Below are 28,000 nucleotides of genomic sequence, written 5' to 3' on the forward strand. Positions count from 1 at the left end.
GTTTAAGTGACGCTGAAAATGACCCGGAGGATTCACCTGCCGACAATCAGCAGCAGTTGTATTCATCTCTTCTTCACAGTCAGTTCAACTAAACAAACAATTCAAATTCAACTTTATACAACTGTTGTAATAATTTAACTTTTTAAACATTATCTGCAGGTGATGTTAATGTCTATGAACCTATCAGAGGCTCAAACAGCAAAGGTACAGTATGGATTAGTATGCAGTCAACTTTAAAGGATCTGTATTACACTATTTTCTCATCTATTTATAATGTTGTTTTCTCATTACAAACATACCTGGAGTTGTGTTTTGTTTCATTCATACACAAATCCTGCATATTTAGGCTGAGTTCTTCTGTTATACAGAAAACACTCTGTTCCACCTTGTGATGTCATGTGGCAATACTGGAAGCACTCCACTGTGTTTTTCAATTCCATACACCTTCACCAAATATCATTTGGATGATTTCAGCCCTGGAATTGCAAATCTCTACTAAACTAAAGGTAAAAGGTACTTGTTAACTTGAAAACTCCTGCTTCATGACATCACAAGGTGGAACAGAGTATTTTGAGCTGAGAGATGTCAACAGACTAATAATAGGATTACTCAAACTGTGTGAATGAAACAAACAAAACTTCAGGTATGTTTTGATGAGGTAACATTATAATACGGCTATACTGTAAGTTCACAAGAGTCAGTTTTTCTTAATATAGGACCTTTAAATGTATTAAAACATGTTTCCTTTTTTTGCAGATGCTGAGGAAACAAGCGACTATGCAGATGTCAATATCTCATGATCGGAGTTCATTCAGTGTCTCTTATTATTTGCATTATTTTACATAAGTCTGACCAGTCCAGCTCATAAGTCACACTCAGAAGACAGAAATGAACCTGTCCTGAATAGCTTTAGAATGATCTTGAGCTGAATCAGAACAATTATAAGAGCACATAGACTAGTATACGCCCATGGACCACTATGGAACATACCTGCAGAACTGAGGGAGTACAGAGATATAAGGCCACACAGGAATATAAAACAAAAAACTATGATTTAATGCTCAAAATTATGTTCTATTGTTTAAATACCCTGTTACTTGCACAGTATGTTGTTATTTATTGAATTTTTTTACATTGTATTTTTTCATTTGGGCAATTGCTGAAGCACTTTTTTTTTTTTTTAACCACAAACCTATAAGAGAGCTATGTATCTATCTCTTCGTATTAAAGTGTTAATACAAAGGTTTGTGTGCATTTTTAGGCAGCAGATCGCCCAAAACAAAATATCGGTCTGTGCTGGAGATTTACACTTAAAAAGTCCAAATATCGGCATGGTATATCGGCCAAGCAATATATCGGTCTATCTCTATTTGAAATCATGCAGGTCAAATATTAAATAAAGAACACACTATGGTATTTCCAAAGAAATATTTATGTTATATATCACATTTAAAGGTGCAATGTGTAACTTTTTGGTAGGAGGTCTGTCACCTGCTTGTTTCTATGGATACATCATTGTTCTGCCTGGAATATTCCACAGTATGACATTAAACAGCACTAATTTACATTTATTCAATTACAGGTGGTTTTATAGCTCAAAAAAAAAAACAGGCATTCTGTCTGTGAGCGGGGTCACCTCTCCACAGATCTGACCTGTAACTTCGCCTGGTTTGACCTCCATGAGGTTTAATGCCATACTGTGAATCATTCCAGACAAAGCAATAATCAATAAGCAATCTGCATGGAGAATAGCATTTGACAAACCCTCCACCAGAAAAGTTACACAATGTTAACACGATTTCATGATTTCATATTGTCAACATGAAGCTTTTGTCTCTTGTAGACTTAGTCACAAAACCAAAATGTTTACTCAATAAGAGTGCTGTTACACTGTAAAATATATTACTTAAGTGAAGTAAAAGTGTCTGAAAACTACTATATGTTCAAGTAGGGAACAGTCCAGTTACTGAACTGAACACAATTTCAGTTTAGTAACTGGACTGAATTTGTGTTACAGTGAACTAACTTTGTATGAAATATTTCACAATGTATTTTATTATCATTATTATTTATTTATTTAAACCACAAAGAAAATAAACTGTAGCATTTTGAAACATTGCAGGTGAAAATAAATACAATGATTTTTCTGCGTACATCACTGTATAAAATATGATCTTGGTGTTATCTAGATATGTAAAAATGACCAAAAGTGCACATTTTCAGTATTAGAATCTAAATAAAGGTTTAAAAATTAACATATTAAGATGTATTAAAGGTGCACTGTGTAACTTTTATGGAGGAGAGTCCACCATCTGCTGGTCTCCATAGATGTGTTATTCTTTTGTCCTGGATGTCCTGCTGTGGCATTAAACTTATCCATCGCACATTTACTCAATAACATGAGCTGTTATTGACCTAAAAACTTGCATTCTTACTGTGAATGGGCTCGCCTCTCCACAGACCTGACATGTAACTTGGCCCTTATGATACCACCTGCTGTCTTCATATAGATAAACAAATGTAATGCCATACCGCGGAACATTCCAGGCAGCACCTCCATGGAGAGAAGCAGATACCTTCCACCAGAAAAGTTTCACAGTGCAGCTTTAACATGAAGGTGTTGTACCTGATTTATACGGTTTTAAGCTGTTTTAAAAATGAGCATTTACTTGCATTCTGAGCATACTAATTACTCACCACAATGAATTTAAAAGCACTTTTCACAACTTTCAGAAACGAAGAGCAGAGAGCTGCTGTAAAGATGGCAAAACACCTAGTCTCCAAACGCGCACTTCCTGATTATCGGTCAATAAAATGCTTTGTAATTAGATGCAGACAGAACACAACAGACTTATTTTGACCTCATACTCTGCATATTTGTCCCAGTACATATATGTCTGTACTGGGGCAAGATATTTTTTGCTCAAGCACAGAGGAAGGAATCAGACACAGAGCAAATGTAAAAGCCCCGCCCCTCTTGGCTGTGATTGGTTGGAATTGTGGGGGTATTGTCTGAGGATGTTCTTCCTGTAGCCGGCTTTAGTTTAGTTTGAACATGGCTACAGCGTGCATGTTTTGGCTCGTGTTTTTGTATTGGACTTTACCAGCTCATGTCGACTCTCCTCCAGGTAAGACAGGAATTAAACCAGGACTAAACCAGGACTAAACCAAGAACAAACCAGTAATAAATCAGAACTAAACCAGGACTAAATCAGAAACCTAAAGAGGCTCTATCCAATCTTTGTTCTAGGTAGTTAAATTCGCGTCCTCATACATTTGTTATGGTAATTCCTAGTGACAGTATCTGACAGCTGTGTGCTGGCTGCATCAAATTTAAAACTGTTTTTATTTCATTCACAAACAGGAAGTCAGATTGGAATGCTTACTCTCACTTGGTCCATGAAAGTTGTGAAATGTGCTTGTATACTAAGACCTGGTCTTAAGAATGAGGCATGAGTTTGGACTGAGGCCAACAGTGAAACTGGGGCAGGTTCAAATCTGCCAAAATGTCATTACAGTGAAAAAGGCACACACATAGCTGGAATTATATGACCGTTATGACTTAAAGAAACCTCATGTAACTTTTGTGGTGTGTTGGCGCATCATCTGATTGTCTCCAAGTAAATGATGAAATATGAAATGTTCGAGAGTATGGCATTAAAATTATGTCTTTTGTCACTGTGGTCGTTTTGATTTCTCCACAGATCTAACTGTACTGGGCCTTGTGCCATACTCTACTTGCTTACATGGTGATTATGCCACACTGTGGAACATTCCAGGCAAAGCAATAATATCTCCATAGGGACAAACAGATGGCTGACAGTCTCAGAAATGTTACACAGTGCACTTTAACAATTAGATCATCTGAATGCTGAATTTAAATGACAGATTAGGACTTCAAACATGCTCAGAAGAAGCAGGATAACCATTATTGAAAAGACCAAAACTAAACCAGGACCAGGACCAGGACTGGGGAAAGGACCGCTGTGTTTGACAATATTCAAATGATTTTATAGTGACTCTGTGCAGAGCAAACAGAAGGAGCATCGCCTCCAACTCACAAACCAAAACCAGATCAACAGGTCATTCTGCTTTGTGCCCAACATAAAATAAACAAAGAATCAGAGGTGCACAGGAGGCTGCTGCATCAAAAGTCATGCTCAGTGGCAATCGCTGTGATGTCATAATCCCGTGTCACAGGGGGAGGGGCCTCCTCTGCAGAGACCAAAAAGAGTAACTTTACAATTATGAGATGGTGAAAATACTAATGGAATACTCAAGGCTGCTATAATACTGTACTGTTTAAAGTACATACTCGTCCCCAATCAATAAATCAAACCTATTCTCCTTAAAGAATATTATAAAAGCAGCAGTTTGTGTCAAAAATCAGACCACTGCACACACTGTATTTGCAAATAAATCAAAAAGCACTTTGGTGACAAACCAAGAAGAGACACATGTAGCAAATGTGGCTCTAAGAAATAAAAATACCTGCATTAATTTGAATAAATACAAAATTATTTTAATGCCACAATGTTGAACATTTCCACACAAACATCTCTCCATCCATGGAGACAAACAGGTAGCACCACCGAGAGTGGAGTGAATCAATAATGTGAAGGAATGTTTTTTCACTGTAAAATATAAAATCTATATAGATACATGTATGTACATTTTTATTACTAAACTGGCTGCAGCAGTAGTGGAGTTTTTCACAGACAAGGCCCCTCACCTGTTTGCATGTGTCTGCAGAGAGAGACCATGATAACAGTGGACAGCACATAGGGACACAGCACCAGCAGGTGGCAAATCAGAGCCACAGCCAGGGGGCGCTCTGAGGGGGGAGGAGTCTCTGCTGAGGGGGGTGAAGTCTCACTGAAGGGGATTGGGGATTGGGTTGGGTCAGTGGGTGGTCTTAACTCTGTGAAAGAAAACATATGAGTCAAACAGCAACAGTGAGGTGCAGTTTTTAAATATGCTAGTCAACATGAATGGTGATCTGGCTCCAACTGTATCACCCTCCCCTATTGTTAAAAGTGTTGAAACACTAAAACTAAACCATGACTGAAGTCAGCTGTAGTTGGCTGTACTGAGCTGTTTTCAGTCTGGAGTTACCTTGTGCAGACACAGTAATGCTGAGAGCTTCAGACATGTGTGCTCCTCGCTCACACCAGTACAGACCACTGTCCTCTGGAACAAGTGCCCCAACTGTACACACAGAGTCCTTAAGTCTGCCCCAGTCATCCTCACAGCGCCCCCGGGTGTTTGTGCTGGTATTTTCTGACCACAACCCAGCGTCCAGAGGCCTCAGGAGGAGTGCAGATCAGAGACACTGAGTCCCATCTGACGAACTGGAGCCTGTCAGGACTCACCCTCAGACGCACTGTGAGAGACACAATATCTTTACACACGACAGTGACTGCCCTCTGTCCACAGTTTACGACTGGAGCAGAGCTGAGTAATTATAGGGTAATGAGTGATCTGGAAATGTTAACTGGAGACATGTACATATTATAATGCTGCTTTCACGTGGTGTCCAGTAAAACATAAATACTATTTTCTGAGCGGAAGTTAGTGCCCACTGTCTGAGAAATGTCACTGTGGAAGCAGCTTTGATTAATTAGGAATGCTGAGTTGAGTTTAGTCTTTATTTGAATGGACAATGTGCAGTAATATTAAGGTCATAAAGCAAATATTTCCGTCACCAGATTAGGGCAAAATGCCTAGTTTCCATTGGGTTTGAAAAAAGAGTTCACAACAGATGAATGATTTTTGTATATGCTCAAAATACTGAGTCACAAACAGAAGCAGAAATGTGAATAGCCGACATGCATGCATGAACGCTGTGTAATAGCTGAGGTGGCAGAGGCACATTTCAGAGAAGACCTGCACACAAAGTCCATCAGTGCTCTTTTCTCTCAGATTTGTTACAGCTCCACAATAAAAGTAAAGCATATAAATCATTATTGATCCCTGCCCAGTGCAGTGGCACTGGACTCCACTGAAAATCACTATCCTTGACCACCCTTGACTGTTTCAGAACTTTAATTTCATTATATTTTTTTCTACATATAGGTGAATAAAAATATGCCTGAATGAAACAAAAGACATCCCCAAATGTATTTTTGCTGAGAAATATTATATCAGGGCTAATAGGTGAAAATAGAGCTGAGAGACTGACCTTGGAGTGTGGGGTAGAACGGACAAGTAAAGACCAGTAAAGCCCAAACTACAAAAAAAGAGACAATTTTACAGAAGTTATTCAATTTTAAATTGAAGACAAAAGAAAAACCTGAGTAGTTATACTCACAGAGCAGAGTGGTGGCTTCCATCACACCTGTTCCTCTAGTGATGTTTGTGAAGCTCTTCCTGTGAGCTCTTTACTTTTGTCAGACCAAACCACAAATGACTAATGCAGCTCCTTGTTGTGCTCAGACCAGTCTCTGCATTTACACCACAAATGTACCAATGTACCAATGTACCAGTCAGGAAAGTGCTTTTGTTTTTTAGACTCTGCATATTTACATGTGTATATGCAGTGTTGGGGAGTAACGGATTACATGTACCGGTGTTACGTAATCAGAGTACAAATTGTAACTGTATTCAGTTACAGTTACTGTTTTCATGAGTGGTAATTGGATTACAGTTACTTTGTTGAAATAAATGGATTACATGGTGGTAGTTTTCACATTTTGGGCTAAAACCAGGACTAAAACCAGGACTAAACCAGGACTAAACCGGAACTAAACCAGGACTAAACCAAAAGGTGTAAACAATATATCACCTAACAGTAGGTGGACATAATTTCAGGCAGCAGTGATCTCATATAGAAATCATTTCTCTATAAATATTTTTAATATGGTTAAGTAAAGACTGGGCTTTTTAATTGTCTTTAAGCAGACTTATCTTATGTTAAGATTTCCTCATCTTTGCTTCTCTACAGCAAACAACTGCCTATTCATGGAGACTTGGGCTCAACAGACAATTTGAAGAGACCAAACATGAATTTTCAGGATGTGGTTGCTACATTTAGTTTTAAAAAGCAAGACAATATCAAGTAATCCAATGTATTCAGATTACGTTACTCACTTTAAGTAATTTAATGGATTACGTTTCAAACTACATTTTAGCATATATATGTGTGTGTGTATATATATATATATATATATATATATATATATATATATATATATATATATATATATATATATATTATATATATATATATATATACAGTATGTATATATACATATATATATATATACAGTATGTATATATACATATACAGTATATATATATATACATATATATATATATATATATATATATATATATATATATATATATATATATATATATACATATATAGTATATATATACATATACAGTATTAGTTGAAACTATTTGCACTCCAATTGCACAAAGGCTGTCATTAACAATTAAATGTTACCTTTGTCTGTTTTAGTGCCAGAGAAAATTATAGCTCCCCATTTAAACTGGAACTTCCCTGCCAGGCCCCTGAAGGTGAAGTTGTGATCCTTGAATGGAAACTGAAGGGTAAAGACAGATATGTCCTTTTGTACAGAGACGGCAAAGTGCGATATAATGAGCAAAAACCCATATTTTCTCAAAACGAGTGGAAGCTCAAAGATTCACATTTAAAGTCTGGAGATCTCAGCGTGATCCTGAAGAACATTACCTCGATGGACAGTGGGATGTACACGTGTGAGGCTAAAATTTCTTCACATGAAAAAAAGAAAATCTCCCATGAAATGAATGTGACAGTGACAGAAGCAGGTGAGAGTTTGTGGAATTATTTCATTATCTCATTTGTTTTATTGAGTTATGGCTTTGAAAACAATAAAAGTCATTATAATTTGATAGTTTAATTTAAGTGTCAGTTAATATTGTTAAAAAGTTTAAATTTATGTTCATATTTCCTTCTGCTGAGATTCAGTGAGATTAACAGTGTAAACTTTGACTCTGTTGAAGATGAGCTGTTTGTGAATCAGTCTGGAGTGGTTGAGCTGCCATGTTCGTCTCCAGGGGGCACCACAGTTCATGATCTAAAGTTGGACTCTGCAGGATCAGGAAGGGAAAGAGCATCACCTCCTTCACTTCAGGTTGGTTGGGTCAGAGACAGACTCATNGAGTAAATCAGGTTACCGAGGTCTACTCAGGTCACGCACGTTAGACATTTTTCTTTTGGTTTTGTTTTGTGTCTCTTAGTGTTGGCTATTGCTATGGTGCTGAATAACAAAGGCTAAGGTCACATTCTTTGGAATTATAGTTAAATCTTTGTTTAGACCTGCCTTAGACCTGTTTTTTGTTCTGTCGTAGAGCTGGTTTACTCCAAATAATTTAATATAATTTTTTCTAATAAAGTGTATGAAATTCTGTAGATGTGCCATTTCACATCCATGCTTGTAATGTTTTAATGTTTGTTTATGGTAGGTCTGAGCTTTCGTGTCTGTTTTTAATGTGAACTAGTGTGAGTTATGAGGATTTATTTTGAAAACGTGCTCCTCAGCCTGTTTTATTGTTGTTGACTCTAGTTAATGTATAATGAGTCCTGAGGGTTTTGGATCACAGCCCAGAGTCCAGAGGCCGCCATTTGAAAGAATCAGCCAGAGACATATCAACTGTTGTGAGAAAGATACTCATTTGTTCAACTATATCAGATGGAAACATTCATGATTAGTTTTAGGTAATGTCCTCCTTAAGAGTTCATTTGCAAAAAACAAATATATATATATGAAAATATAGTGGAGTGGACTCACCCTGGCAGCACAGGATCAGCCTTGAGCACCAGGGCAATAGAGGCCCAAAGACCAAGTGTAAAGAGGTCCCTGAGACAGTTCAGGCTAGAACATAACCAAGATAAGAGGTAACCAAAGTAAACCAAGATAACCAAGGCAAGATGCTGGCAGGTAGAACAACATGGAGCAGCACAACATAGTGTACAGAAACATCAGTGCAGAGTACAGACTGGGGACTCCACGGTCAAAGTGGGGAATCTGTGGTGCCTGTGGTCATTGGAACACTGGAGGAGGAGTGCAGCAGATCCCACAGCAGAAAAAAAACATCAGACATCTCAGTCCAGAAGAGTGCAATACCAGGAGTGCCCAGGCCCCTGGTAGGTCCTATTGCTTCAATGAATGAGGTGAGAAGGAAACTTTAATATTTTTACTGCGCTTAAAATAGATTTAGCTTTTGAAAAACACTGATAGACAAAGAGTGTATGTGAACTTAAAACGACTTTTGAAGTGCACTTTTTGCAATTGAACTCTCATGGGGTATAAAAGCAGCTAAGGCAATATTAGATCTCTACAAACAAGTTCTGAAATGCTTTTATTGTTTTTTGTTTACAGTTCATGTTTCAGACTTCTCTGAAAAGACTAAACCTGTCTGACAGGTGGTTTCTTTCAGTGGAAGGTGTGGCTCATATTTGTTTTTTATTTGAATGTAACTTGGCTAATCAAAAACCCATGACAGGCACACCCTGCATTCAGAGCAAATAATATCTGAAGTCTGAAAACTACTGAAGACATTGTACTTTTATTTAAGTCTACAGCATTTGTTGTTGCTATAATTAGTTTGTTTATCAGGAGATTGAGATGGTGAAAAAGTCTAACCCTAAAACAGGACTAATACTATGACAAGTCAATCTGGAAAGACTCAAACAGATAGAGACATATACAATAGAGTATTTAAGAGTAAACCAGGAATAAACCAGGTCTAAACCAAATCTAAACCAGATCTGAACCAGGATCGAACCAGACCCCAGTTTAGTTGGCATGTCCACAAGACCAAAGGCACAAAATTATGGAAACTCCAAAGTCAAAGTGAGAAATAAGAGGACTAACCCCCAGTGTGGAGGAGGGGCTATACAGACATCTCATTTCAGAAAAGTGCAGTACCCTCAAGTGTTCAGGCCCCTGGTAGGACCCGAGCTTCAACAGATGAGGTGAGGAGGACTTTACATACTGTATATACAGTATTTTTTACTGCATCAAAATACATTTGGCTTTTGAAAACACTGCTAGACAAAGACTATATGTGAACTACAACATTTTTAAGTGAACATTTTGCAAATTAACTGACATATTTTGTTTTGTTTACAGTATATCTTGGTCTAAATCCGTCTGACAGGACGGTGTGGCTCTTTATTTGGTTTAGTCTGACTGTGACTTGAAATCGCAGTTCACATCAGGATGTTGTGAAAAAGTCAGTCTCTGCAGATGGGCAAGGACGGGCCCGGTTAGTACTTGGATGGGAGATCGCTGGGAATATCAGGTGCCACAGTGGGCAGCCAGTGGTAAAAACTGTTGCTTGGCAAAACACTTCATCCACATTGCCTAAAATGAAAGTGGTGTGTGTGTGTGGCGTGTGTGTGTGCGCGTGTGTGTGTGCGCGTGTGTGTGTGTGCGTGTGCGTGTGTGCGTGTGTGTGGGAGGGGATAATGATGATGATGATGATTATTATTTTTACCTCCGCCAAGGAGGTTATGTTTTTGCCGGCGTTTGTCTGTTTGTTTGTTTGTTTGTTTGTCTGTTAGCAACATAACTCAAAAAGTTATGGACCGATTTTGATGAAATTTTCAGGATTTGTTGGAAATGTGAAAAGTAAGAACTGATTTCATTTTGGGGGTGATCCGGAAGAAATCCTGGATTCTGGATCACTTTGAAATTTTAGTTAACATTGTGGTAAATGGGGCCAAAAATTTTGTTTCTCAATATCTCGATTAATTATTGACCAAACCCCATGAAATTTGACTCAGGGATGGACAATTGGATCCTCTTTCATATTCCAAATTGAAAGATACGAGAGACAAATATTTATGGAAAACACAATTAATATGAGGGGGACTGTAGTCCTTGGCGGAGGTCTGCGCTCTCTGAGTGCTTTTCTAGTTGGTTTTGCGTATAACATGCGATTAATTGCGATTAATCACTCAAACTCATGTGATTAATCGCGATTAAAAAGTTTTATTTTTGCCCAGCCCTATTATTATTATTATGTTTCTAAACCAGGTCTAATCCAAGTGTGTGTTGAACTGAGGTGAACTCTAGTTGTATTTGTTTTGAGTCTGGTGTAATGTGGCTGTGACAGATGGTTTCCAAGAAGTAATGTCTCAAGTATTTATGTAAAGCAGAAGATATACGTGCATATATAATCTTGGATTGTTTCTGGATTGGTTTTTCCGTCCCGCCTAACAGCAAAGTTACTGGCAACAGTCACTTAAACAAATATGAGTGTTAAACCATTGATTTCAATTTAATTGTAGTTATACTTACAACTCCAGTCATTCACAAAACTGAGCTGTCATAATCACACATTTACATAGTTATTTAAAAACATGAATCTTAATTTATACTAATAAATAAAGTGTATTTCTCCTCTACAGGTACACTTTGACAGTAAATACCTGATATATCACTTGATCAACAGTTCACTTGTCATTGTGCTAATAATAAATGTAATATAAATCACAAAATAAGTAATTATATATATATATATATATATATATATATATATATATATATATATATATATATCCAGAAAAAAGAGGTGCACCAAGTAACTTTTCAGCTGGATGGGCCGCCTATGAAGATGTTACTGCTTTCCCTAGAAAGTAATTAGCATAGGACATTTCCATCCGTATTATTCTTTATTTAATGTTGCACCATAATGCCAAAGCTTGTTCCTAGTTTGTTTATTTTGTTCACTGATAAACACACTCCACTAGAACAAAATACAACCAAAGAATGAACAATGACAACAATAAACAAGAGTTAAGTGTCTGGAACATGGTGCAGATTTCAAACTGTTGCAATGAGATTAGTTTCTAGGAAAAATGTGGTAATGTACAATAATAATGACAATTGTAAATGTTTAAATTATTTTATACTTAAATGAAATGCACATAATAACTATGCAGTAGTGTTTTGGAGTGATAAGACACAAGTATAGACGCTTTGTTGTTGGTACTTGAGCCCTCTGAGCAGCAGGTGGCGCCGTATGACAGTCTTAAGTTCTGTTCATAAACCTATTGTCATACAGTATAAGTAATGGGCTTCAACTTTACAGCCCAAGTACAGACTGTCAGAAATATTGGATAGCCAGGTTATGATAAGAATAGATTATGCCATTTTAATTGTCTTTAAAGAAGAGCGAGAGGGATGGTGAAGGGGGCATAGGAAGAAGAGACAGGGTGGGTGGAGAGAGAGAGAGGAAGAGGAAGAGGGAGGGAGGGAGGAGAGAGCAAAAGGGAGGAGAAAGAAGAGGGAGGGAGAGACAAGCTGGCTGTGGGTGGGGTCAGATCAGGACTAAACCAGTTTAAACCAGGTCCTCTGAGGTCACGCGCTGTAGATATTTTCTCTTTTTGGTTTAAGGTCACATTTCATGGACTTATAGCCAAGTCTTTGTTTAGACCTGGCTTAGACCTGGTTTACTCCAAATAATTTAATACAAATTCCTTTATGAATTCTGTAGATGTGCACATTTACACATCTAGCATGACTGGATATGTTTCTTTATGGTCGATCTGTGCTTTTCGTGGCACAGAAGGGACTTTAATATTTTTACTGCACTAAAATAGATTAGGCTTTTGAAAAAACTAATAGATAAAGTGTGTATGCAAGCTTACAACATGCTTTGACATGCACTTTTTGAAATGAACTCTTCTGAAATGCATGTGGTTACTCAGGATTGTATCTGGGTTCAGTGGAGGATGTGGCTCATGTTTGATTATTATTTGAATGCGATTTGACTCTCATTTCAGTGCAAATACCTGAAACTACTAAAGATATAGTACGTATATTTAGGTATTTTAGGTTTATGTAAGTATTTTATTAGGCATTCAAATTATAATTAATTTGTTTATCAGGAGATTGAGATGGTGAAAAAGTCTAAACCTGAACCAGGATTAATACTATGACAAGTCAATCTAAAAAGACTCAAACAGGTCGAGACATATACAATAGAGTATTTAAGGTGTAATGAGTCTAAACCAGGACTAAATCAGGTTACCCAGGTCTACTCAGGTCACGCACGTTAGACATTTTCTCTTTTGGTTTTGTTTTGTGTCACTTAGTGTTGGACTATTGCTATGGTGCTGAATAACAAAGGCTAAGGTCACATTCTTTGGAATTATAGTTAAATCTTTGTTTAGACCTGCCTTAGACCTGTTTTTGTTCTGTCGTAGAGCTGGTTTACTCCAAATAATTTAATATAATTTTCTAATAAAGTGTATGAATTCTGTAGATGTGCACATTTACACATCTATCATGCTTGTATGTTTTAATGTTTGTTTATGGTAGGTCTGAGCTTTCGTGTCTGTTTTAATGTGAACTAGTGTGAGTTATGAGGAGTTATTTTGAAAACGTGCTCCCTCAGCCTGTTTTATTGTTGTTGACTCTAGTTAATGTATAATGAGTCCCTGAGGGTTTTGGATCACAGCCCAGAGTCCAGAGGCCGCCATTTGAAGAATCAGCCAGAGACATATCAACTGTTGTGAGAAAGATACTCATTTGTTCAACTATATCAGATGGAAACATTCATGATTAGTTTTAGGTAATGTCCTCCTTAAGAGTTCATTTGCAAAAACAAATATATATGACAATATAGTGGAGTGGACTCACCCTGGCAGCACAGGATCAGGCCTTGAGCACCAGGGCAATAGAGGCCAAGATCTACAAAGACCAAGTGTAAAGAGGTCCCTGAGACAGTTCAGGCTAGAACATAACCAAGATAAGAGGTAACCAAAGTAACCAAGATAACCAAGGCAAGATGCTGGCGGGTAGAACAAACATGGAGCAGCACAACATAGTGTACAGAAACATCAGTGCAGAGTACAGACTGGGGACTCCACGGTCAAAGTGGGGAATCTGTGGTGCCTGTGGTCATTGGAACACTGGAGGACGCCACAGCAGATCCCAGAAAAACATCAGACATCTCAGTCCAGAAGAGTGCAATACCAGGAGTGCCCAGGCCCCTGGTAGGTCCTATTGCTTCAATGAATGAGGTGAGAAGGAACTTTAATATTTTTACTGCGCTTAAATAGATTTAGCTTTTGAAAACACTGATAGACAAAGAGTGTATGTGAACTTAAAACGACTTTTGAAGTGCACTTTTTGCAATTGAACTCTCATGGGGTATAAAAGCAGCTAAGGCAATATTAGATCTCTACAAACAAGTTCTGAAATGCTTTTATTGTTTTTTGTTTACAGTTCATGTTTCAGACTTCTCTGAAAAGACTAAACCTGTCTGACAGGTGGTTTCTTTCAGTGGAAGGTGTGGCTCATATTTGTTTTTTATTTGAATGTAACTTGGCTATCAAAACCCATGACAGGCACACCCTGCATTCAGAGCAAATAATATCTGAAGTCTGAAAACTACTGAAGACATTGTACTTTTATTTAAGTCTACAGCATTTGTTGTTGCTATAATTAGTTTGTTTATCAGGAGATTGAGATGGTGAAAAAGTCTAACCCTAAAACAGGACTAATACTATGACAAGTCAATCTGGAAAGACTCAAACAGATAGAGACATACAATAGAGTATTTAAGAGTAAACCAGGAATAAACCAGGTCTAAACCAAATCTAAACCAGATCTGAACCAGGATCGAACCAGACCCCAGTTTAGTTGGCATGTCCACAAGACCAAAGGCACAAAAATTATGGAAACTCCAAAGTCAAAGTGAGAAATAAGAGGACTAACCCCCAGTGTGGAGGAGGGGCTATACAGACATCTCATTTCAGAAAAGTGCAGTACCCTCAAGTGTTCAGGCCCCTGGTAGGACCCGAGCTTCAACAGATGAGGTGAGGAGGACTTTACATACTGTATATACAGTATTTTTACTGCATCAAAATACATTTGGCTTTTGAAAACACTGCTAGACAAAGAGTATATGTGAACTACAACATTTTTAAGTGAACATTTTGCAAATTAACTGACATATTTTGTTTTGTTTACAGTATATCTTTGTCTAAATCCATCTGACAGGACGGTGTGGCTCTTTATTTGGTTTAGTCTGACTGTGACTTGAATCTCAGTTCACATCAGGATGTTGTGAAAAAGTCAGTCTCTGCAGATGGGCAAGGACGGGCCCGGTTAGTACTTGGATGGGAGATCGCTGGGAATATCAGGTGCCACAGTGGGCAGCCAGTGGTAAAAACTGTTGCTCGGCAAAACACTTCATCCACATTGCCTAAAATGAAAGTGGTGTGTGTGTGTGTGTGTGTGTGTGCGCGTGTGTGTGCGCGTGTGTGTGCGCGTGTGTGTGCGCGTGTGTGTGCGTGTGTGTGTGTGTGGGAGGGGATAATGATGATGATGATGATTATTATTTTTACCTCCGCCAAGGAGGTTATGTTTTTGCCGGCGTTTGTCTGTTTGTTTGTTTGTTTGTCTGTTAGCAACATAACTCAAAAAGTTATGGACCGATTTTGATGAAATTTTCAGGATTTGTTGGAAATGTGAAAAGGAAGAACTGATTTCATTTTGGGGGTGATCTGGAAGAAATCCTGGATTCTGGATCACTTTGAAATTTTAGTTAACATTGTGGTAAATGGGGCCAAAAATTTTGTTTCTCAATATCTCGGTTAATTATTGACCAAACCCCATGAAATTTGACTCAGGGATGGACAATTGGATCCTCTTTCATATTCCAAATTGAAAGATACGAGACAAATATTTATGGAAAACACAATTAATATGAGGGGGACTGTAGTCCTTGGCGGAGGTCTGCGCTCTCTGAGTGCTTTTCTAGTTGGTTTTGCGTATAACATGCGATTAATTGCGATTAATCACTCGAACTCATGTGATTAATCGCGATTAAAAAGTTTTATTTTTGCCCAGCCCTATTATTATTATTATGTTTCTAAACCAGGTCTAATCCAAGTGTGTGTTGAACTGAGGTGAACTCTAGTTGTATTTGTTTTGAGTCTGGTGTAATGTGGCTGTGACAGATGGTTTCCAAGAAGTAATGTCTCAAGTATTTATGTAATGCAGAAGATTTATGTGCATATATAATCTTGGATTGTTTCTGGATTGGTTTTTTCCGTCCCGCCTAACAGCAAAGTTACTGGCAACAGTCACTTAAACAAATATGAGTGTTAAACCATTGATTTCAATTTAATTGTAGTTATACTTACAACTCCAGTCATTCACAAAACTGAGCTGTCATAATCACAAATTTACATAGTTATTTAAAAACATGAATCTTAAATTATACTAATAAATAAAGTGTATTTCTCCTCTACAGGTACACTTTGACAGTAAAGACCTGATATATAAGATACAGTAACTTAACTGATCAACAGTGAGGAGAAAATCACTTGTCATTGTGCTAATAATAAATGTAATATAAATCACAAAATAAGTAATTATATATATAATATATATATATATACATATATACATACATACATATACACATATATATATATATATATATATATATATATATATATATATATATATTATATATATATATATAACTAGAAAAAAGTTATCAAATAATATGACAAATTATTGCTGAGTTTCAGATGACATTACAACATTCTACAGGCCAATATTATTTAATACAGATGGGGCCAGCTAAAATGAATAGTGTTTAACAGCAGATTCTTGTTGTAATATAGCATGGGCTGTGGTCTAGTCAGTAATAGAAATGATGAGTTTCCATATTTGGGAATTTACCTTTTTGATATTCTCAAGGTACAATGTGATCAATAGGAAAAACCCATTTTTTTGCCCCCCATCTGAGAGCATGACATCATCACTTTTTAAAATCTAAAAACCACCAGCTGAATAATTTATTATATCATTGCATTATTAATAAATTATTACATTTAAATATCATTAACAATTACAATATTACAATATTAAAGGTAGATATTACAAACATGCAGGGACATCTGACTGACTTGAATTAATTGTAATGTTTCTAGAAGCTGTACCTGATTTGTTTAGTCCCCTAATGCCAACACTGGAGACAGAGCACATGTTTACTCAAATGTGATGATAATGTTTCACTTGGGTTAGTGTCATATATACAACAATACAAATGAGTCTAAATAATGATTTCAGATAATACAAATTCATTGGGTGTTTCTATTGTATTGTATCATATTCGTATTATATTTTTCATCAGCATTCTGCATTTACTACTTGTTGGCATGTTTTTGTTAATTGATAGTCACACCAGTTATTTGTGAGTGAGTTTGTGCTTGCTCTTTTTTTTAGAGGACACCTAAGAGATCGTATATTTTGAGGCTTAAGTTAAAGTTTTAACAACACACTTTTACGACACCAGTTGTTGCTTGACTGTTTCTTGACCAATTCTGGGCTAAAGTCTTACACATGCTGTCAACTGCCAATGTATAAAACCTGTCTGTTACTAAGACTCAGTCCCTCGTTCAGAGAGCCAGAACTCTGTTTCTGCATTAAATATATATTGTGTGTCTTCTACTCTCTTTTTATACAGCAATCAAAAAATCATGATATCACTACTAAAATCTACAGTAGCAGACATTATAAACAACATTATTAGCTGGATTTGAAGAAGGGACTTTTTGAGGGGAACTTGGTTTAAACTGTTTCCTCTCACAAATGTTTTGCTGTTTCAAAAGAGAAACGTTTGTGGTATTTGCGGTGGCTTAGTCACAGTTGTTTCTGTTTAAAGCATGTTTGATATGTAAATACTGCTCTGAGGGTTTTTCCATTGACGTACTTGGTCACGTAATGTGCACATTAGACAAATTCAACAACAACAAACAAATAATAAAAATTTTTTATCTTTATTTTATATTTGAAATATAACAAATGCAACAGTATTTAAAGCCGCAGTAACATTTCAGACAAAAAGGAGAGTAGTTTTTTTTTTTTTTTTTTAGATTAAATTATTTAGGTAGATCAAATAAATTTGAAGTCACAAACAAATTTGTACAATGGAGTTTCTAAAACATCATATAGATTAAACTTTTACAATTCAGATTTGTGGAGAGTCGCCCCTATTCACAAAAGGGATTATTGTGTTTTGGAGAAATAGAAACACCTGTTATGAATAAATGCTAGATAGATTGTATTTAATGTCATACCATGGAACATTTCAGGCTTAACAATAACATCTCCATGGAGAGTTGACTGCCACCCATTTTCAGTGTCTCGATCCTCCAAATTTGAGCTGCTCCTGGTCTGGCTCGAGGCTTTGGAAAACTAAAACATTTTCCAAAGCCTCAAACACACAAACCCCTCCACCGCGGTAAGGTGGCAGCTCTTGGAGGGGGTCAAGAAGAACCTTTGTGGATGACAGTGTAGAATGTTCAGATTTAGAATTTGAGTTTGAAGATTCTGAAGGGGGACAGTATTTATTTGATTGTTTAGAACAGAAGGAGTCACTCTTGAACAACTGTCCTTTTTTGGAAAGAAGTAAAATTAGAGGAATAAAGAACAGTAGAAACCCCAGTCCACAAAAAAGTCCTCGGTGTTTTCTCACTGTGAGGACTATGTCCTCCACAATGTTCGATGTATCTGTGAAAAGAGACATCAGAGTGAAAATCTGTAATCCACTTTCAAGAGGCCTGTTATTTCCCCAGTGTAAAGATATATATTTGTATTATTCTAAAGTGTCTGTACTTGATATTTTTAATGTAGTTGGCCAAAATTATATACTGTAAATTAGACTGTAACTGAGGCTCGTATAATAATGAGGAAGTGATGGCAAAACTCCACTCTGGCCTCTTTTGAAATTCTGAAAAACACTCATAAACTCAGCTGGTGAATAATGATACTAGAAATGTGTATGGTCAGAGGGGAATAACTTTAGTTCAGTTTCTCATGTTTTTAAGACTGTAAACATCAGGTACAGGACCTTTAACATCAATTCAGATAATTTCATAAAATGACAATAAAGAAACATAGATCCACAGTTCAGCACATGATGGTCAGGTGGTCAGAGTGTGACTGTGGTTTGTTTGTACAAAGTCATTGTAGCTTTAATTCTCCTCTGTGCATATGTTTATACAGTGTTCACACTTGCCAACTGAAAAATAACCTAAAATCAACCACCAACACATTACATTGCACATTTTATTTACAATAGCAGTCATGTGTTGTACCTGAAGGGGGAGTTGGCTCACTCTTTGGTTTGAGGGTTAGATGGATGGTCTGTTTGTACTCCTGGTCGTCTGTATACTTAACCCAACATTCATAAATCCCACAGTCCTCAGATCTCACATTTTTTAGAGTTACATTCTTCGGAGGGAGATATTTGTGTTGGATTCGGGGGTTTTTTTTCCAATATTTTTTTTCCTCTATAGATCAGCAGGTTGTCACTCTGGTTAAGATAACGCCATTGCAAAGTGGCCACATTCTTGCCCTCAGCACAGTTGCAGGGCAGGTCTGCATCTGCTCCCTCAAACACTTTTATGGTAATCTCTAAAGGAAACAGTAACAAACACACAGACAGTTTGACAATATTAGGACTTGGATTTGACGTTTGGTTGATATTGAGTTAGATCTATATATTCTTAGAAGACCTAATGATGAATCATTTTGTTACTATAAAATAATAATGTGGTGTATATAATTTTTATACTGTATTTCTAACTTTTTATATTTTTAAGTGATCTGGATTTATTGTAGAGAATAATATAGAACTGTAATATTGTCATAAACAGTGAATCAGTTTCTGCTGATAAATGGAAACGACATAGTGCAGTGGTGTAATCTGATACACCCTACGCCCTCATACGCTTCCTTGATCTTGTTTTCGTCTTTCTCTTAAGTTTTTCAGCTACATTGTTCTGATTTAGATCTCTCTCCATTCCTCATCATCTATAAATGAGTTTTGTGTTTACCTGAGAATCTAAATCTTAGACTTTAGAAATAAATGGCTCAACATTAAAAATGATAAGATATGTTAGAAAAAGGTGTATAGAAGTATGCGGCTAAAATTCATAAATATTCTCACCTGTAAAACAAAATGCTGAGTCAAGTAAAGTCAATAACAGCATTAAAAAGAAGTGACCCATATTTTAAATCCAAACAAAGTGGAACAGTGTTTTCCGTACAGCTCATGACTCTGAGAAACAAGAAGCCTGAAACAAGCCTCAAATACATAACACTCCCTCTGTCCCTCCCTCTGTCCCTCCCTTTGTCCCTCCCATACAGACTTTCAAAGACATACAGTTCTTATTTTACTTTCGAAAACACATTACAACAAATCACAGAACAAAAGAAGTGTTGATGTATTTTCTTCATCATAAATATTTTTGATCAAATATTGCAAAATCTGCTCTGCAATTGGTAATGTACACTGAAAAAACGGTCCGAGAGGGGTTGCTCAAATTGCAAAAACAAATTTGACAACAATAACATCACTTTTTTACAATTCTCTGTCAAGCATGTTTAAATCTTACAAACATCGCTTGATTGTGGCCGATGTGAGACCTGCATGTTTTAATCAGGTTGAGGAAACATGACTTTATTATAATCTCTGTGAGAGGCTCCTCCTCTGGAATTCTCCTCCCCAAAACTTTTGGAGGGAAAATTCAAATGTAACAGGACACAGGACAGTTACAGGAGCAGAGGACACACAGTGTGGAGCAGGAGGATTATGAGAGCTGATCTGGAGGTAAGACTTTTTAAAGATTTTATTATATGCTTCTCCGGCCTAGAATGATGTCATTGTTAAAACATGTTTGTGTTGTTTTATTTGAAATTAGAGTTAATGTAAGGACAGCTTGAAACAAATTGTTTTTGACTGTCCATCTACAAGAGTGTGACAGTTGTACTAAGATTTGAATGTGTTGCTTCCAGAGTCGTCTACAAAGAGTGACGTCCAGAGCTCTGCTGGAGCTGTGGGGAAGTTCATGAATGTTACAGCTGATGTTTCAGAAAAAGGAAGATGTTTGAGAACCAACAAAACACAGACCACAGATGAACAAAGTAAGTAAACCAACTAAAATTATTTTAAAATTTTTCAAAATGAACTTCCTATTGAAACTGTTATCGTACTTGTACAAGGTGATGTGGCACTTAGGAGACTTTATACCAGATGCCCTCCCTGTTACTGTGTTTTAGAGGAAGAAAAGCAGCACATGGTGAGTTTTGTTTCTGCAGATACAGTTCTAATGTTCTTGTGATTCTGTTCTGGTCCATTATTGTAGTAATAATTGCTATAAGTGTATTTAAACATGTACAACAGAGTAGATCATCAGAATGTGATCATCATGTGTTATTCATGTGTCCACAGGCAGAGACCAGAGCTTCTTCACTGGAATAAATCTTCACACTGTCCAGCTCCAAACTGTGTATCTCTGTCCCTGTGCTCTTTGTGTTTGAATCTGTTTAAGACAATACAGATCTGTAGAAAACTAAAGACTGTTTTTGTATTCTTTTACAGAATTAAATCAATTAAATTACATATACATACTTATACATTTCATGATAAGGTACCATAAGATACATATTCAGCATGATTTGTTTCAAATTTCATCAACATGAAAAAGTGATGTTCATGTTCCGAGAAAAATATGTGTAGAGGGGTTCGAAAAAAGTTTCAAAGCCTAAACATAATTTTATTGCGTGCAACCGCTGTCCATAACTTTTTTACGCAAATCCAGCAACTTTTTTTTTTCAGTGTACTTTTATATTTTACATACAATACAGACATTGATTTAGAGAAAAGAGCAGAGCTTTTCCAGTCCAAAATTCCTCACTGTAAAGTGTGACTCCAAATGACAGACTGCACCAAACCAGTGATTCTCTATAGTCACTGAGAGAAGGACTAAAGCATCTGAGCTGCATTGTTTAATGACACACAGAAAAACACAGGATCAAAGTCTGAGTTTTGATGGTAAAACTTGCTTTTGGGAAATGATTAAGCCGTTTTGAATGAAAAAATGCATTTTATTGAGATTAGATTTTGTTTTGGAAAACTAAAATTCTGTTTGGGATTTTGTGTGAGCTGTTTTGCAAATGTCAATTTCCAACAGATAAAAGTGCCAAAGTGATTGAGAAAAACTGTGTTATTAAAGCAACAGCAGATGGCGCTAGTACAGTAAGAGATAGCTTTGTGAGTTTCTTCAATTGTTTTGTTTTTTTTTGTTTTTGTTTTTTTCTGCTGCTTTGGCACTTTTATCCTCTGAAAATTGGCATTTGCAAAACAGCGCACACAAAATTCTAAGCTGAATTTTTAGTTTTTTTCAAACTAAATTTTGCTAACTGCAAAATGCAGTTTTTGATTGCAAACTGATCGATCATCTCCCAAAAGTTTCACTATCAGAATGTTCAAACTCTCTTCATATGGTATTCTGTGTTCATTTATTCATTTGACAGAGCAGCTCAGAAGTTTTAGTCCTTCTGTTAGTGACCACAGAGAATCACTGGTTTAGTACAGTCTGCCATTGCGTTGACACTTTACACATGAATTTTTCTACTGGAAAAGCTGTGTTTTTGTCTAAAACCTGACTGTATTGTATGTAAAATATAAAAATACACAATACCAATTGCAAAGTATCATTTGCTGATTTTTGTGCTCACAAATTGCAGAATTTTGCCGTTATGTTTGAGTTGCTGTATTAAAAGTGAGTTTGGACCAAAGTCCCTTAGCACTTCAGAACAGACCTGTATGAAAAAACAAACAAACAAACAAACAAACAAACAAACAACAAAAAAACAAGGTGAATTCACTACTCATATGTCTTTGTGAATGAGAGCTGTCAAGTGTTCTGAGAAAGACCCTGAGAACTGTACAGACTAATGTTCCAAATTATTTGGCCTGTGCTTCTGTTCAGATACATGTTTGAATCAAACGATCAAACTAAAACAAGTGTCAAAAAACGTGCTAAAACAACTGAGAAAAAAACATAATTTTTTGTTTCTTGTGGAAAAGTCTTATGGGCAGCCTCTGCTTTCTATCTGAGAATAGGCTGTGTGCAGAGATTAGATCAGATTTATTGTCATTGTGTAGTATCTAAAATGAATAACTATAATATAATACAATACAAGTGAATGATGATTAGTTTATTTATTTGACAGGGACCATGTACAGGAACATTAATCAAAGAAACACTGAAGAGATGCTTTGCACCCAACTGTAAGTCTAGGAGCTAATTTCCATCTGCAGTCCCTGAGACAGATCAAACATAGAGTACAAAAGCATAAACAATGCAATCTATATACATAAATATGAAAAATACAGTGACATTAAACATGTCTATCTCCTTGCCACCTTTCTCTGTGCCTTTAATCAGATGTAATTTAGTTGTTTAGTTATTTGGTTATAAGTTGATTTTGCTACATTAGTTGGCACTTAATGTTGGCACTTCAGTGTTGTTAAAATATATATTCTTAATTCAGCACTAAACTTTTGCTTAATGGCCTAGTGCTGTTCTTCTTTTAGGAACTACACTGGCCACTCCATGTGGGCCTTGTTGTTCTGGTCATCTGTTCAGATCTTATTGCGAATAACCTTTTAAGTGGTGGAGGTGCTATGGTGCTATATTGTTAATAATCTTGTTAAACAATATTAAACACACTCCTCCTCTGAGGTCTAAAGACAGTCTCTTACTCTGGGCGAAAGTATGAAGGTAAATATGTTGCAAAATGAGAGAGCGTGTAAACTTGATTGATTCAGTTCAAAACAAACATGTAACAAAAAAAAAAAAAAACACATAAAAAAAAGCATTTGCGGACTGAAACACTTGTAAATATTTATGAACATGAACAGCTGAAGAAAGCTCTTAAAAGCGTTAAAAGAGTGAGTGAGAGTCACTTCCTGTAGAGGAGAGTCTGAGCTCTGACTGTAGGTCTCCTCACATGAACAGCACCTCTGCCATGGACTGTGAGTACCTCCTCTAACTCTTCTATCTATCTCTTCTCTTCTAACTCCTATTCATAAGATTAATGCTTTGTCTTTTTGGTATAATATGGAGCAAAATAATTGTGTGTTAAATTTTCCCAAAGACAAAAATTCAAGGCTCTCTGTTATTTAAGCCAAATTTTAATTCCTTTATTACAGCATGACTACTGACATAAAATACACACTAATGTGTTTTGGTGCAGCATGGTCTTCCTCAGAGTGCAAACAGGCTTACAAGTGTGTGAGCCTCCTTTTATAGGGAGGGACCTGGAAATCTGTTTGAAAATCTTTAAAATCTCTACAGACTCTTGTAGCTTTTTCTTTTACATTTTATTCTCAATAAGATTAGTAAATCAGACAGTCAGTGAAAAAACAGTTATGATGCCTGTTGAAGAGCAGAAAAGTGTACATTTGTGCTTTAAAAACAAGTTCTTATGATTACATGAACAAAGCAGAATGTGCATTTAGAATAAACTATAATTATTTAATTATCTCCACAGTCCCCATGTTTTACAACATGTCATTTGGATGAAGTGGAGGCAAAGATGCAGCACTTAATGTGGATACAAACAGAGCCTTTAAATGTTTTTTTTATTTTTTATTTTTTTATATATTTTGTAATTTATTCAGTGCTTTTTTGTCCACATAAATCATAATATACATGCTGTATTCCCCCCCCCCCCCCACACACACACACACACAACTAAATAAAAAAAATTTAAAAAAAAGCAATAATAATGACAATGATACTTAATAATGAAAAAGGATTATATATGTATGTATATAATACATACAACATATACTAAGCGTGTACCAGGTATATATATATATTATTACATTTTATATATGCATATATATATATACATATACATACACACACACACACATACATACACACACACACGTACACATATATACACATATACACATAAAAACATATTTACACATACACAATACACATATGCACATACATATACACATACATACATACATATACATACATACATCTATACATACTCATATACATACACATACCTACATATATACATACAGGTATAAAGTAAATAATAAGTTAGTAACTAAAAAAAAAAAAAAAAAAAAAAAGGGAGGCAGTCGGGTTACAAATTCATACAGTACATTTTAGAATATACATTTGTACTGAGTACACATTTTCAGCATTTCAGTATTTTATTTTTTTTTCCCCTTAAACAGAAAACCACTGAAATCCTTTACATTTTGCATTACAGTTACTCCTCACTTCATACAGTTTAATTTTCTCCACCACTGTCACAGTTAACATAGTTTAAATATGCTTTCCATTTGTTTTTGTAGGCTAAAATTCGATCTGACATATTAAATGACATCTGTTCATAAGAGGCTACTTTAGCCAGTTCTGTGAACCACTCATGAAACGCTGGCTCCTCTGGGTCTTTCCAATGTCTCATTATTATTTGTTTTCCAATCATAATACTAGTTTGAATAAACTCTGGTGATGGACATCTAGAAGTCATTTTTGGATCACTCAAAATGTAAAGCTGAGGGGTGAATTCAAAAGTGTTTTGAGTGATATTTTTTATGCACCCATGAATCTTCCTCCAATAGTTTTGTATCAGAGGACATTCCCAGAGGAGGTGCTTCAGAGTTCCTTTGGCTTGGCATTTCCAGCAGTTTTCTGAGTCTTTAAGCTCGAGTCTAAATAACCGTGATGGAGTCCAATAGAAGCGATTCAGGATTTTAAAATTAATTAACTTGATTTTCACATCTCTAGACAGTTTATTTGTGTTTTCACATATTTTATTCCAGTCTTCGTCTGTCAGATTAATATTAAGATCTGAAGACCAGATTGTTTTTAACGTGTAGAGCATCGGATGCTTATGTTGAAAAATATGACTGTAATAAAAAGATGCCTCATGTCCCAGTCCCATTTTTTTAAATTATTTGTGATAGAAGAGTTGACTGTTGAATCTGGGGAAGAGTGATTTCCAATAACTGTATTAAATAGACTTCGAAGTTGCACTTACTTCCATAAATAATTTTTTGGCAAATTATATTCAAGTGTCAGTTTTTCAAATGATTTCAATGCATCTCCCTCATACAAGTCTGCAAGTTTAACAATTCCCCTGGTGAGCCAGTCCTTCCACACAAAACACTGTTTATCTATTAAAAGCTTTGGATTGTTCCAAATACAAGATTCAGTATTAAGATGTACATTTAAATTAAATATATGAGAAATCTTTTTCCATACATTAAGGAGATTTGCTATAATGGGATGGGACTTAATCTGAGAGGTCTTTTTAATTGCTAGAGCATCTATTGGACTGAGTGGAGAGAACAATTTAGACTCTATTCCCATCCATGGAGGGGCTCGTTCAGGTGGCAATGCCCATTGAGCAATGTGTCTCAGACAGAAGGCATAATGATAAAGAATTAGTTTAGGGAGGCCCAAACCTCCTTTCTTTACTGGCATTTGCATTTTAGTCAGTTTTAATCTGGGACGTTTCCCATTCCAAAAAAAAGCTTACAAATACGATCAAATTTATCAAAATATTTTTGGGGTATAGTGATTGGTAAACATTGTAATAGATGCCTTCTGCTGGCCATTGGAATGAGCCTGCTTGAAATAGGTTCTTCGGACAGTATGAAGTTAACGGTAGGGCTTCAGATTTTGACCAGTTAACTTTATAACCTGATCATTTTGAAAAACATTCTATGGTCTCCAATAGTGCTGGTACGGATATATGCGGATCTGATGTAATCCATAGAATGTCATCAGCATATAACATAATCTTATGCGTATACTTGTCAACTTTAATACCCCTAATATTTGGATTGTTTCTAATTGCTGTAGCGAGGGGTTCAAGCAGAGGCAGAACAGGCCAGGGGAGAGAGCTGAACCCTGGCGTGTGCCTCTGTTCAGCCTAAAAAAGGGAGATATAAGACCGTTAGTCTGTACTGCAGCTGATGGATCTGAATACAATAGCTTTATCCATTTAAGGAATGTTTCACCAAAACCAAAAGCTCTTAGCGTATAGAACATGTACTTCCACTCAAGACGATCAAATGCTTTTTCAGCGTCTAAAGATATAACAGCAGTTGGATCATCTGAGTCTTTTACTTGCCACATAATATCTAGAAGTCTGCGAATATTATCTGATGCGTTTCTTTGCTTTACAAAGCCCACTTGATCTGGGTGAACAACAGAGCCTAGAATTTTATCAAGGCGTTTAGCAAGTATTTTTGAAATTATTTGGCAATCTGCTGAAATTAAGCTAATAGGTCGATAGTTTTTACAGTCAGTTGGATCTTTGTCTTTTTTTAATAATAATAATGTAATGATACCTTGATTTAATGATGGGGGTAATGATCCAGTTGCATATGCCTCCATGAGCATCTTATGATACAGGGGCATTAGATCTTTTGCGTAGCATTTATAAAATTCAAACATAAACCCGTCTGGGCCTGGTGATTTTCCTGATGGTAGTGCCTTAATTGTTTCTAATATTTCTTCTGTAGTTATAGGAGAGTCTAAATTGTGTTTTTGTTCTGTACTGATCTTGGGGAGAGATTCAGGTTGCTAATAAAACTATCAATTTCCATATCTGTGGCAGAACATTCTGATGTATACATATTAATATAGTAATTTTTAAATACTAAAAATTACTATATTAATTACCTTCAGCATCCCTTATAGCTGCTATTAGTGACTTTGATTCTTTTTGTTGAATATATCTGGCCAGTAATTTGCCTGCTTTGTCACCTGATTCAAAAATTCTTTGTTTAGATTTGAAAAGAAAATATTCAGTTTTCTTTGATAGTATAATATTATATTCATATTTTAACTGAGTCAATTCATTCAATGTTTTGTTAGAAATATTTCTTTTCAGGTTTTCAGAGCCTTTAAATGTTTAAGTCAAAATCTTTTAGACTCCCTGACCAGTTTACAATATAGGCCAATATATTTCTTCAATTTAATGGCAATATTATTTGCATATTGAGACTTTTTTCTTTTTGTATTTTTATTTCTCTTTTTATTTAGATAGTAGTGGTGCTTAGTTTCAGGGGGGAATAAGTGAATGTATTACATAATCCCACAACAATAAATGATTCAAACTCAAATTATTTACAGAGT

The 28,000-nt window shown here is 36.0% G+C and overlaps 1 protein-coding gene and 2 long non-coding RNA genes across 4 annotated transcripts in view; 2 read left to right on the plus strand and 1 right to left on the minus strand.

Moving 5' to 3' along the window:
• Positions 1-1,673, plus strand: LOC129409743 (uncharacterized). The gene is made up of 3 exons (XR_008632536.1): positions 1-78; positions 160-204; positions 757-1,673. It is a non-coding gene; the product is annotated as an uncharacterized LOC129409743 (long non-coding RNA).
• Positions 1,674-12,316: 10,643 nt separating this feature from the next.
• LOC129409734 (low affinity immunoglobulin gamma Fc region receptor II-like) overlaps positions 12,317-28,000 on the plus strand; it is a 33,905-nt gene continuing 18,221 nt past the window's right edge. Inside the window, exon 1 of one of the 2 annotated variants that reach the window (XM_055156285.1) lies at positions 12,317-14,026. The gene's annotated coding sequence lies outside the window, so the exon portion shown is untranslated. Of the gene's footprint in view, positions 14,027-14,691; positions 14,825-28,000 lie in introns of those variants that run through there. The other variant, XM_055156286.1, reaches the window with a different exon arrangement.
• On the minus strand, positions 17,785-20,124 carry LOC110157676 (uncharacterized). Its single transcript, XR_008632530.1, has 3 exons — positions 19,978-20,124; positions 19,124-19,442; positions 17,785-18,536 (listed from the first exon to the last, which is right to left on the minus strand). It is a non-coding gene; the product is annotated as an uncharacterized LOC110157676 (long non-coding RNA).

The sequence above is a fragment of the Boleophthalmus pectinirostris genome, unplaced genomic scaffold, assembly GCF_026225935.1.
Source record: "Boleophthalmus pectinirostris isolate CB_2022bp ecotype Guang Dong unplaced genomic scaffold, ASM2622593v1 HiC_scaffold_20, whole genome shotgun sequence".
NCBI classification, from domain to species: Eukaryota; Metazoa; Chordata; class Actinopteri; order Gobiiformes; family Gobiidae; genus Boleophthalmus; species Boleophthalmus pectinirostris.